Raw genomic sequence first — 10,640 nt, 5'->3', positions numbered from 1 at the left:
TGACTCTTCTCTGGAGTCTCAAAAATTATTTTATGAATTTTCTCCTGGGTCTAGGGCTCCTAGTTGCGAGAACTGCAACTTCTCACTAGGTTACCCATCGCTAGGGCACCGACTCATTTAACTTGGTTGTATTTTATTTCTAAAATTTTTTCTAAATTTTTCTTATTAATATTTGAGTTATTTATGACTCCTCACTCTAGTCTAATTATTTTTTCAGACGTTTTAGCTGTTCGGACCAACACCGGTCATCGGAACAGTAGAATATACGTAATTGCTATAGTGAGGGTGTTACAACTCTGGTTGAATTAACTTCAATATTGCCATTTCTTTGCCTTTTGATTGCTGGGCATTAATAGGATCTGGAATTGCACTATTCTCAAGAGCTTTTGAATTTTAAAGTTATATGTTCTGGTTCTTTAAACTTATGTTCTTTGCTTCCAAATTCGTGCTGTGTTGCATCATTTGTTTAAGAGTCATGAAAAGTTATGATGGAGTATTGTTTGCAATTATAGCGCCATTGATGGTGCCATTACCGGTGGGAGGATTGAAAGGTAGTAGTGGTGGATCAATGAATGGTGACACTTCTAAAGCCATGGTAAATTTAATGGAGAAAAATAACAGTCACATAATTTGTTTATCGATAGGAAATTTTTTTTTTTAGGTAATCTTTCCCACAAACGGCACTAATGATGTTATTCTTCTTTTTTTTTTTTTTTTTTTGTAGGTATAGAATGATGGTTTTGAGTATTGAATCTACAAGATAACAATGGAAAACATAGGGTGAGTTAGTTAACTACTGCTCCGATGCTTAAGTCAGAGATTGGACTGAACTGAACTGTAAATGGATAGAATTGATTAGAGATTCACATGCATACCTAATGGCCTTTATATAGGGTTTGATGTAGATTCTTCTTAGGATTAGGAGTTTGTGATTGATTGAGACTTTGGAGTCTACTTTTTTGAGATTCTTATGGATGTTAGGACTATCACTGCAGCTATTATCTCAAGATCCTTATCTTTTCATGTGATATGAGCATCTAGGGATATGCTTAGGCAAGTAACTTTTATTCGAGTGTCAAGGGCAAATATTCTAGTGACTTGCAGTAGCTCAGACCTAGATTTTGTAACACCCCAAAATTTTAAATTTTATTATTTTATGAGCATTTTTGGTATTTTAATTTTATTTAAATTTTAGGAAATTTTTTTGAGATTTTTCGGATTTTAAAAATCGGGTTCGATTTTTCGAAAATATAAACTTTGATGATTTTTAAAAATTAATTTAAAGACCACGTGGCAAAACTAAAAATATATTTGGAATCTACAAATTTTTCTGAGTTTTTTGGAATTTTTTCAGAATTTTTGGACCTCGTTTTCGGTCCCGAGGCAGAGTAAAAATTCAAAATTTTGTATCCTGAATCGAACCGGCCGAATCGAACCGGACCGGATCGGACCGACCTTTTTCTTTTTCTTCTTCCCTTCCCCGCGCGCGTCCGACCTCCTCCCCTTCTCTCTCTCTTTTCTCTCTCCTACCTCCTCCCCTTGCCGCGCCGCCTTTCTCCCCATGGCCGCGCGCCTGAACGCTGAAACGGCCTGTATAACGCAGCAGCCATGCGATCGTTCACCTTCCCGGCCAAAATCCGGCCACCAATTGGACCGGGTCTTGTGTCTAAATTCATCTACTCGTCGAGAGCTTTCCATAGACACCAAGAACACCGAAATCCATCGAGCGATTTGTCCAATTTTTGCTCGGGAAGTTTTAGCCCATTTTGACTTTCGGGCTAGATTTCTCACAAACCGTAAACCCCACGAGAAAACCAAGAGTACTAGAGCGCTCCACTCGTCGAGAGCTTCGCGGGGATATAAATTTCAAAATTTTCCAACATCGTTTTTCGGTGGGTCCCACGAAACTTTGCAGTGTTTTTCCGAGCATTAAATGAGCTTAGAAAAATTCTGAAAAATTTATGTACTAACCTTCGTGTTGTGGGCTTCGTGTAGGTATCCTCAATTCGCGGAAATTCGATAGTTGATCTGGTGAATTTCCGCGCATGCACTGCTACGGAAAAGTCTCCGAATTGGACCGAGGTTTTGGCTACCCCCCCATTGTCAGACGTCCCGAACGCGTCCCCGGAGTCGGAATCGGCAAAGGTAAACCCGAACCTTGCTTTTTCGTAATTTTCTAGTGCTTAAATAGGATTAAAAATCCATAAAATATTCGTAGTAGCTCAGAAAATTATGATTCTTTTTGCAATAGCCTAGTAATATTGCTAAGGACCGCGGGGCAAAGTTTTAGAATTTTTAGAGCTTGTTTGGGTAGTTTTTGCAAAAATGATCAATTATAAGGACTAAATTGAAATTTTACATATTGTGATGGATGACTGATTTGATGGGCCCAGGAGGGGCTGTGTGATGTGATTGAGTTGTGGATATATGGATTGTGAATATAGAAGTGTGTTTTGAGCCATTTTGCAGGTTGGGTAGGTCCTAGGTATAGGGGAGACTTTGCCGGATTTTCGGCACGACTTAGGACGTACTTGGTCTTTTCTTGATTTGTATGGAGTCATTTGTATTCAATAATTGTAATGTAATTGTCAGGTGAACTGGGACAGCCTTCTTCCTTCGCCCAACCGCCACAGTGACCGTTGTCAAGTCTGTGAGTAAATAATTAATTTTGATTGTAATTTCACTATTATTATATGTTCAAGCATGCCCATGCATCACTTATATGCATATATCTATGTAGATAAACTTTAGGCACGATTTATGTTGCATTCATAACTGTGAAAGTGCCATGTATGTTGTTGTGGTAATTTGGAGCAGTGTGCGTGCGTTGGCGTGCGTGTGATGTGGTGTGGACTATGGATAGGACGGGTAGACACGGCTTGAGATCTTCGTTGGGACCCGGTCCTTCGGGGTAGACACGGCTTGAGTTCTTCGCTGGGACCCCGATTTGGTTATTAAGTGGAAGTCCGAGCTGAGTTCTTCGCTGGCACAGTTGGAATTAAGAGAGTCAGATAGGGATCGATCCCATATATATATGATTGATATTGCTGGGTGCGTGAGTGCTCCAAATTACCTTTTTGCTGTTATGATGTGCAATTATTGCTGTTGTTGCATTTCACTCTACAGGGTGCATTAGTTTTAGATAGTTATAGAGATTATGGTTAAAATTGATATTTTACTCTCTGAGTCGAACGCTCACTCCTGTTCAATATTTTTCCAGGCCACAGGAGGATATTTTTGAGGTTAACCTGCTTTCTTCCTCGCAGGTCGATTATTAATATTTGTATAAACTTGTTAAATCTTAGAATTTCCGCATGTGTTAGAAATGTTTATTTGATTTGGGTCTGTAAACTAAATTATTATTTTGGACCTGTAACTTAATATTCTATGCATGTTTAATGGATTGGATGAGGGAGCTGAGCTCCCATTTATTTTTATGCTGATGAGTATGTGGAGGGTGAGCTGAGCTCCCCAATTGAGTATTTATTGTGTTTACAGGTCGGGTGAGTCAAAAACTCCCCGTTGGTAGGTCCATTTTATGGCCGGACTCTGTTCGGTTGATTTCTTGAAATTGGGCCCAAATGGGCCTTAGAGTTGGGCTGATGAATAGTTAGGCTTACTAAGGGCCTCGGGGGCTTTAGGCTGGCCCAGGTCCTAGTGCCGGTCCGGCCCATAGGTTGGGTCGTGACAATTGTAGTATCAGAGCTTAGGCTCCAGATTCTTAGGGAATGTTTGTCTAAAGTATTGGGAAGAGTCTACTAGGAGTCACATGCGGAAAAATAGGGTTCACATTCGTCTTGCATTGTCATCTTTGCTTCTAGTTTCTGCTCCATATATTGTATATAAATATGAGTCTATAGAGCTGTGTAATGTGCAGTTTTGAATTTTGTGGGCTAATGCTACTGAATTTTAGGAAAATGCGTAGAAGCAGGAGAGCTGCCACTGCACCAGAACCAGATGTGCCTGACGAGGTGTCGGCACAGGATGAGGCGCCTGCCCCGAGGAGGCGGGATAGGAGGCCTAGAGCTGCTCAAGTAGAAGAGCAGCCAGCGGTCAGATCGGTCTTTCATGGCACAGGGTCCCATGGACCCCATGGCAGCTACTCTAGCTGGATTGCAGAGAACCATCGACATGATGGCGCAGTATATGGTCCACCCCCCACAGCAGCAGCAGTCCACCGCACCAAGAGGGGAACCTTACAAACAGATAATAAATTTCAAGAAATTGGTGCCTGGTACTTACGATGTGTCTGATGATGCATATCGGTTTTTGGATTCCTGCAGACAGGCAGGAACAGAATTACAGTTGACTGATAGGAGACTAATAGAGTGTATGCAGCATGTCATGGGGCCTATGCCTAGACAATGGATGAATGACTACATATTACCTCGGATGGAGGGTTTGTCGTGGACTCAGTTTGTGGAACTGTTCATCAATCGGTTTGTGCCAGAAAGCTTCAGAGATCAGAAGCAGTGGGCCTTTGAGGCCTTAAGACAGAATGGCAGGTCTGTAGATGAATATGCTACAGAATTTCTAGAATTGAGCAGATATGCCCCTACAGCAGTAGCTACAGAAACTATGAAGGTGAAGAGATTCCTAAAGGGGCTTGACAGGAGGTATGCAAACCTGGCCATGATGTCTGATCAGTCTTTTGACGTGGTAGTTGATCGAGCCGCATGATTGAGATTAGTTATCGTGGATGACAGGAAGGGCAAAGAAAACAGAGCGAGGGTTCTTGGTGTTCCACACATGGGTACTACGGATAGTGGTGGCCAAACTAATTACAGAGGAAAAAGCAGAAATAAGAGGAGTGGATTTAGACACAAATCTCGAGGGTTCAGACTAGGGTATGGATCCAGCAGTGGTCACAGTTCAGGGTACAGCAGTTCTAGGTCTGGTTCAGGATCCTCCTTGGCACCTTGTGCACAGTGTGGAAGAGGACATTCAGGACCTTGTATGATGAGTTCAGGAGTATGCTTCAGGTGTGGCCAACCAGGTCACTTTGCTAGGGAATGCCCCATGTTCAGTAAGCCACAGATGGGGTCACAAGGTTCTGTTACAAATGTTCCTTGCCAGTTGTATCCGGGTGCTTCCAGCATGGCAGGCAGTCAGTTCAGTGGCCAACAGGGCCGAGGACAAGGGAGACGTGGATTTGGAGGCAGATCAGGAGGTAGAAGTCAGTATCAGGGTTCTGCCACTCAGGGTAGGGGTCAAGCTCGGGTTTTCACCCTGACCCACCAGGATTCTCAAGCTTCAAATGCAGTTGTGGCAGGTATTCTTCTGGTCTATTCCTATGAGGCTCGTGTTTTAAAAGATCCGGGTGCTACGCACTTATTTGTCTCCCCTGTGTTTGCCATGAGGTTGGGTAGAAACCCTACAACCTTACAATGTCCTTTGTCGGTAGCTACCCCACTTAGTGACAACATAGATGTAGATATGATTTTTCCGGGTAGCCCAGTAGTAGTGGATGGAAAGATCCTCCCAGCAAACTTGGTTCCTCTACTAGTGATTGATTTCGATGTAATCTTGGGGATGGATTGGTTGGCAATTCATTATGCCACCTTAGACTGCAGGAACGAAAAGGTGCATTTCCACATATCTGGTGTGGAAGAGTTTAACTTTGATGGTGACAGGAGCGTGGCTCCATATAATTTGGTGTCAACAATTAATGCTAGAAAAATGTTGAGGCGTGGATGCCAAGGGTATTTGGCATTGGTGAGAGATACATTTGTAGAAGGTGCCAACATGGAAAATGTTCCTGTTGTTAGAGAATTCATGGATGTCTTCCCTGAAGTGCTTCCAGGGTTGCCACCAGAAAGAAGAATAGAGTTCTGCATTGATGTTGTTCCGGGTGCAACCCCATATCAATGCCACCTTACAGGATGGCCCCAGCAGAATTGAAAGAGTTAAAGGAGCAACTACAGGAGCTGTTGGACAAAGGTTTCATACGTCCGAGCACTTCACCCTGGGGTGCTCCTGTTCTATTTGTGAGAAAGAAGGATGGGTCATTGAGGTTGTGCATTGACTATAGACAGCTGAACAAGGTGACTGTGAAGAACAAGTATCCACTTCCTCGGATCAACGATCTGTTTGATCAGCTCCAAGGGGCTAGATTCTTTTCCAAGATAGACCTGCGATCGCTACCATCGATTGAGAATCGTGAATGAGGACGTGTACAAAACGTTATTCAGGACAAGATATGGTCATTATGAGTTCTTGGTGATGTCTTTTGGACTCACTAATGCACCAGCAGCCTTCATGGACTTGATGAACAGGGTGTTCAAGCCATTTTTGGACCGTTTTGTCATTGTATTCATAAATGACATTTTGGTATACTCTCGGACCAAGGAAGAACACGTGTGGCACTTGAGAATGGTGTTACAGACTTTGAGGGAGCACCAGCTATATGCCAAATTTTCAAAATGTGAATTTTGGCTAGAAAGCATCTCATTCTTGGGACACGTGGTTTCTAGTGACGATTCAAGTGGATCCCAAGAAAATTGAAGTCAGAATCGATTGGCTTAGGCCTACAACAGTCACTGAGGTGCAAAGTTTTCTGGGTTTAGCTAGCTACTATAGGCGTTTTGTGCAAGATTTTTCCAGGATAGCGGCTCCCTTAACTAAATTAACTCGGAAGAATGTTCCATTCATTTGGACAGATGACTGTGAGAGGAGTTTCCAGAAGATTAAGGAGTGTCTAACCACCACCCCTGTGTTGACACTACCTACGAGTGGTGAAGGATACACCGTGTACTGTGACGCCTCCAAAGTTGGCCTAGGGTGTGTTTTGATGCAGAATGGAAAAGTAGTGGCTTATGCTTCAAGGCGCTTGAAGAGGCATGAGCGTAACTACCCCACCCATGATTTGGAAATAGCCAGTAATCTTTGCACTAAAAACTGGAGACACTAACTGTATGGTGAAGTGTACGAGATATACACCGACCACAAGAGTTTGAAGTACATCTTCCAACAGAGAGATTTAAACTTGAGACAGAGGAGATGGATGGAGCTTCTGAAAGACTATGATTGCACCATCCAGTACCACCCTGGGAAGGCCAATGTAGTAGCAGATGCTTTGAGCAGAAAATCTTCTGGTAGCTTGGCGCACATTTCAGCAGAGAAGAGACCGTTGATTCAGGAAGTACATGAGTTGATGGATCAAGGTTTAATCCTAGATCTTTCAGATGAGGGGGTATTGTTGGCTCATTTTTCAGTGAGGCCAGACTTGAGGGACAGAGTTAGAGTTTCCCAGCACAGAGACCAACAATTGATGAAGACCATAGAAAGAGTACAGCAAGGTGAAGGTGGTGAGTTTGGATTTGCCAATGATGGCGCCCTAGTGCATGGTCCTAGGATATGTGTGCCCGATGTGGACAATCTCAGAAATGAAATCATGCAAGAGGCACACTATACCCTATACAATGTCCACCCAGGCTCCACCAAGATGTACCATGATGTGAAGGATAGCTATTGGTGGAATGGCATGAAGAGAGACATAGCAGACTTTGTGTCCAAGTGCTTGACTTGTCAGAAGGTGAAGTTTGAACACCAGAGACCGTCAGGGAAGCTGCAAGAGCTCTCTATCCCAGAATGGAAGTGGGAAATGATCACTATGGATTTTGTGACTGGGTTGCCTCGTACCACGCGAGGATATGATTCGATATGGGTAATTGTGGACCGTCTAACCAAATCAGCTCACTTCTTGCCTGTGAAGACTACATATTCTGTGGCACAGTACGCCCGACTTTACATTCGAGAGATAGTCAGATTGCATGGAGTTCTAGCTTCCATAATATCTGACAGAGGGCCCCAGTTCACTTTTCGGTTTTGGAGAAAGTTGCAGGAGGCACTTGGCACACAGTTGAACTTTAGTACGGCTTTCCACCCTCGCATGGATGGACAGACTGAAGGACAATCCAAACACTGGAAGACAAGCTTCTCATGAGTGTTTTGGATTTTGGAGGTCAATGGGATGATCAACTAGCTTTGGTGGAGTTTGCCTATAACAACAGTTACCATTCCAGCATAGGGATGGCACCCTATGAGGCACTATATGGAAGAAAGTGTAGGTCTCCACTGTGTTGGATGGAAATGGGAGAAGCAAAGGTGCATGATGTAGACCTAGTGCAGTACACATCAGAGATAGTTCCTTTAATCAGGGAACGATTGAAAACAGCTTTTAGTAGGCAGAAGAGTTATGCACTTGCACGGAGGAATGTGGAGTTTGCAGTAGGCGACTATGTATTCCTGAAGGTTTCTCCGATGAAGGGAGTGATGAGATTTGGAAAGAAGGGCAAGTTGGCACCTCGGTATATTGGACCTTTTGAGGTTACTGATAGAGTGGGAGCAGTTGCCTACCGGTTGGAGCTACCACCCAACCTTTCTCACGTTCATCCTGTGTTTCACATCTCCATGCTCAGGAAATACATTCCAGATCCTTCTCATGTACTACAGCCAGATGTAATAGACCTAAAAGAGAACTTGACATTTGAGGAGCAACCTGTAGCCATAGTGGACTACCAAGTGAGACAACTAAGATCCAAACAGATCCCTATGGTTAAGGTTTTGTGGAGGAGTCAGTCGGTGGAAGAGTGCACCTGGGAGTCAGAATGGGACATGCGTAGCAAGTACCCTTATTTGTTCAATGTATAATCATGTGCTTTATTCTGCCTTGTGTAAAATTCGAGGACGAATTTTCTGTAAGGGGGGAAGAATGTAACACCCCAAAATTTTAAATTTTATTATTTTATGAGCATTTTTGGTATTTTAATTTTATTTAAATTTTAGGAAATTTTTTTGAGATTTTTCGGATTTTAAAAATTGGGTTCGATTTTCCGAAAATATAAACTTTGATGATTTTTAAAAATTAATTTAAAGACCACGTGGCAAAACTAAAAATATATTTGGAATCTACAAATTTTTCTGAGTTTTCTGAAATTTTTTCGGAATTTTTGGACCTCGTTTTCGGTCCCGAGGCAGAGTAAAAATTCAAAATTTTGTATCCTAAATCGAACCGGCCTAATCAAACCGGACCGGATCGGACCGGTCGAATCGGACCGGCCTTTTTCTTTTTCTTCTTCCCTTCCCCACGCGCGTCCGATCTCTTCCCCTTCTCTCTCTCTTTTCTCTCTCCTCCCTCCTCCCCTTGCCGCGCCGCCACCTCCCCTGCCGCCCCACCTCGCGGCGCCGCCTCTTCCCACTACCGCCGCAGCCGAACGCGAAAACGGCTCGGAAGCAACGCGCAGCACTCGCGCGACCGTTCACTTTCCCAGCCAAAATTCGGCCGATCCGGCCACCAATTGGACCGAGTCTTGTGTCTAAATTCATCTACTTGTCGAGAGTTTTTCATAGACACCAAGAACACCGAAATCCATCGAGCGGTTTGTCCAATTTTTGCCCGGGAAGTTTTAGCCCATTTTGATTTTCGGGCTAGATTTCTCACAAACCGTAAACCCCACGAGAAAACCGAGAGTACCAGAGCGCTCCACTTATCGAGAGCTTCGCGAGGATATAAATTTGAAAATTTTTCAACACCGTTTTTCGGTGGGTCCCACGGAACTTCGCAGTGTTTTTCCGAGCATTAAATGAGCTTAGAAAAATTCTGAAAAATTTATGTACTAACCCCCGTGTTGTGGGCTTCGTGTAGGTATCCTCAATTCACGGAAATTCGACAGTTGACCCGGTCTGTGAATTTTCGGCCAGACAGATCCGTTACCGGAAAAGTCTCCGAATTGGACCGATATTTTGGCTACCCCCCCATTGTCAGATGTCCCGAACGCGTCCTCGGAGTCGGAATAGGCAAAGGTAAACCCAAACCTTGCTTTTTCGTAATTTTCTAATACTTAAATAGGATTAAAAATCTATAAAATATTCGTGGTAGCTCAGAAAATTATGATTCTTTTTGCAATAGCCTAGTAATATTGCTAAGGACCGCGGGGCAAAGTTTTAGAATTTTTAGAGCTTGTTTGGGTAATTTTTGCAAAAATGATCAATTATAAGGACTAAATTGAAATTTTACATATTGTGATGGATGACTGATTTGATGGGTCCAAGAGGGGCTGTGTGATGTGATTGAGTTGTGGATATATGGATTGTGAATATAGAAGTGTGTTTTGAGCCATTTTGCAGGTTGGGTAGGTCCTAGGTATAGGGGAGACTCTGCCGGATTTTCGGCATGACTTAGGACGTACTTGGTCTTTTCTTGATTTGTATGGAGTCATTTGTATTAAATAATTGTAATGTAATTGTCAAGTGAGCCGGGACAGCCTTCTTCCTCCGCCCAGCCGCCACAGTGACCGTTGTCAAGTCTGTGAGTAAAATATTAATTTTAATTGTAATTTCACTATTATTATATGTTCAAGCATGCCCATGTATCACTTATATGCATATATCTATGTAGATAAACTTTAGGCACGATTTATGTTGCATTCATAACTGTGAAAGTGCCATGTATGTTGTTGTGGTAATTTGGAGCAGTGTGCGTGCGTTGGCGTGCGTGTGATGTGGTGTGGACTATGGATAGGACGGGTAGACACGCTTGAGATCTTCGGGACCGGCCCTTCGGGTAGACATGGCTTGAGTTCTTCACTGGGACCCCGATTTGGTTATTAAGTGGAAGTCCGAAATGAGTTCTTCAGCAC

The sequence above is a fragment of the Hevea brasiliensis genome, unplaced genomic scaffold (genome assembly GCF_030052815.1).
Source record: "Hevea brasiliensis isolate MT/VB/25A 57/8 unplaced genomic scaffold, ASM3005281v1 Scaf289, whole genome shotgun sequence".
Lineage (NCBI taxonomy): Eukaryota > Viridiplantae > Streptophyta > Magnoliopsida > Malpighiales > Euphorbiaceae > Hevea > Hevea brasiliensis.
This window is presented reverse-complemented; position numbering follows the sequence as displayed.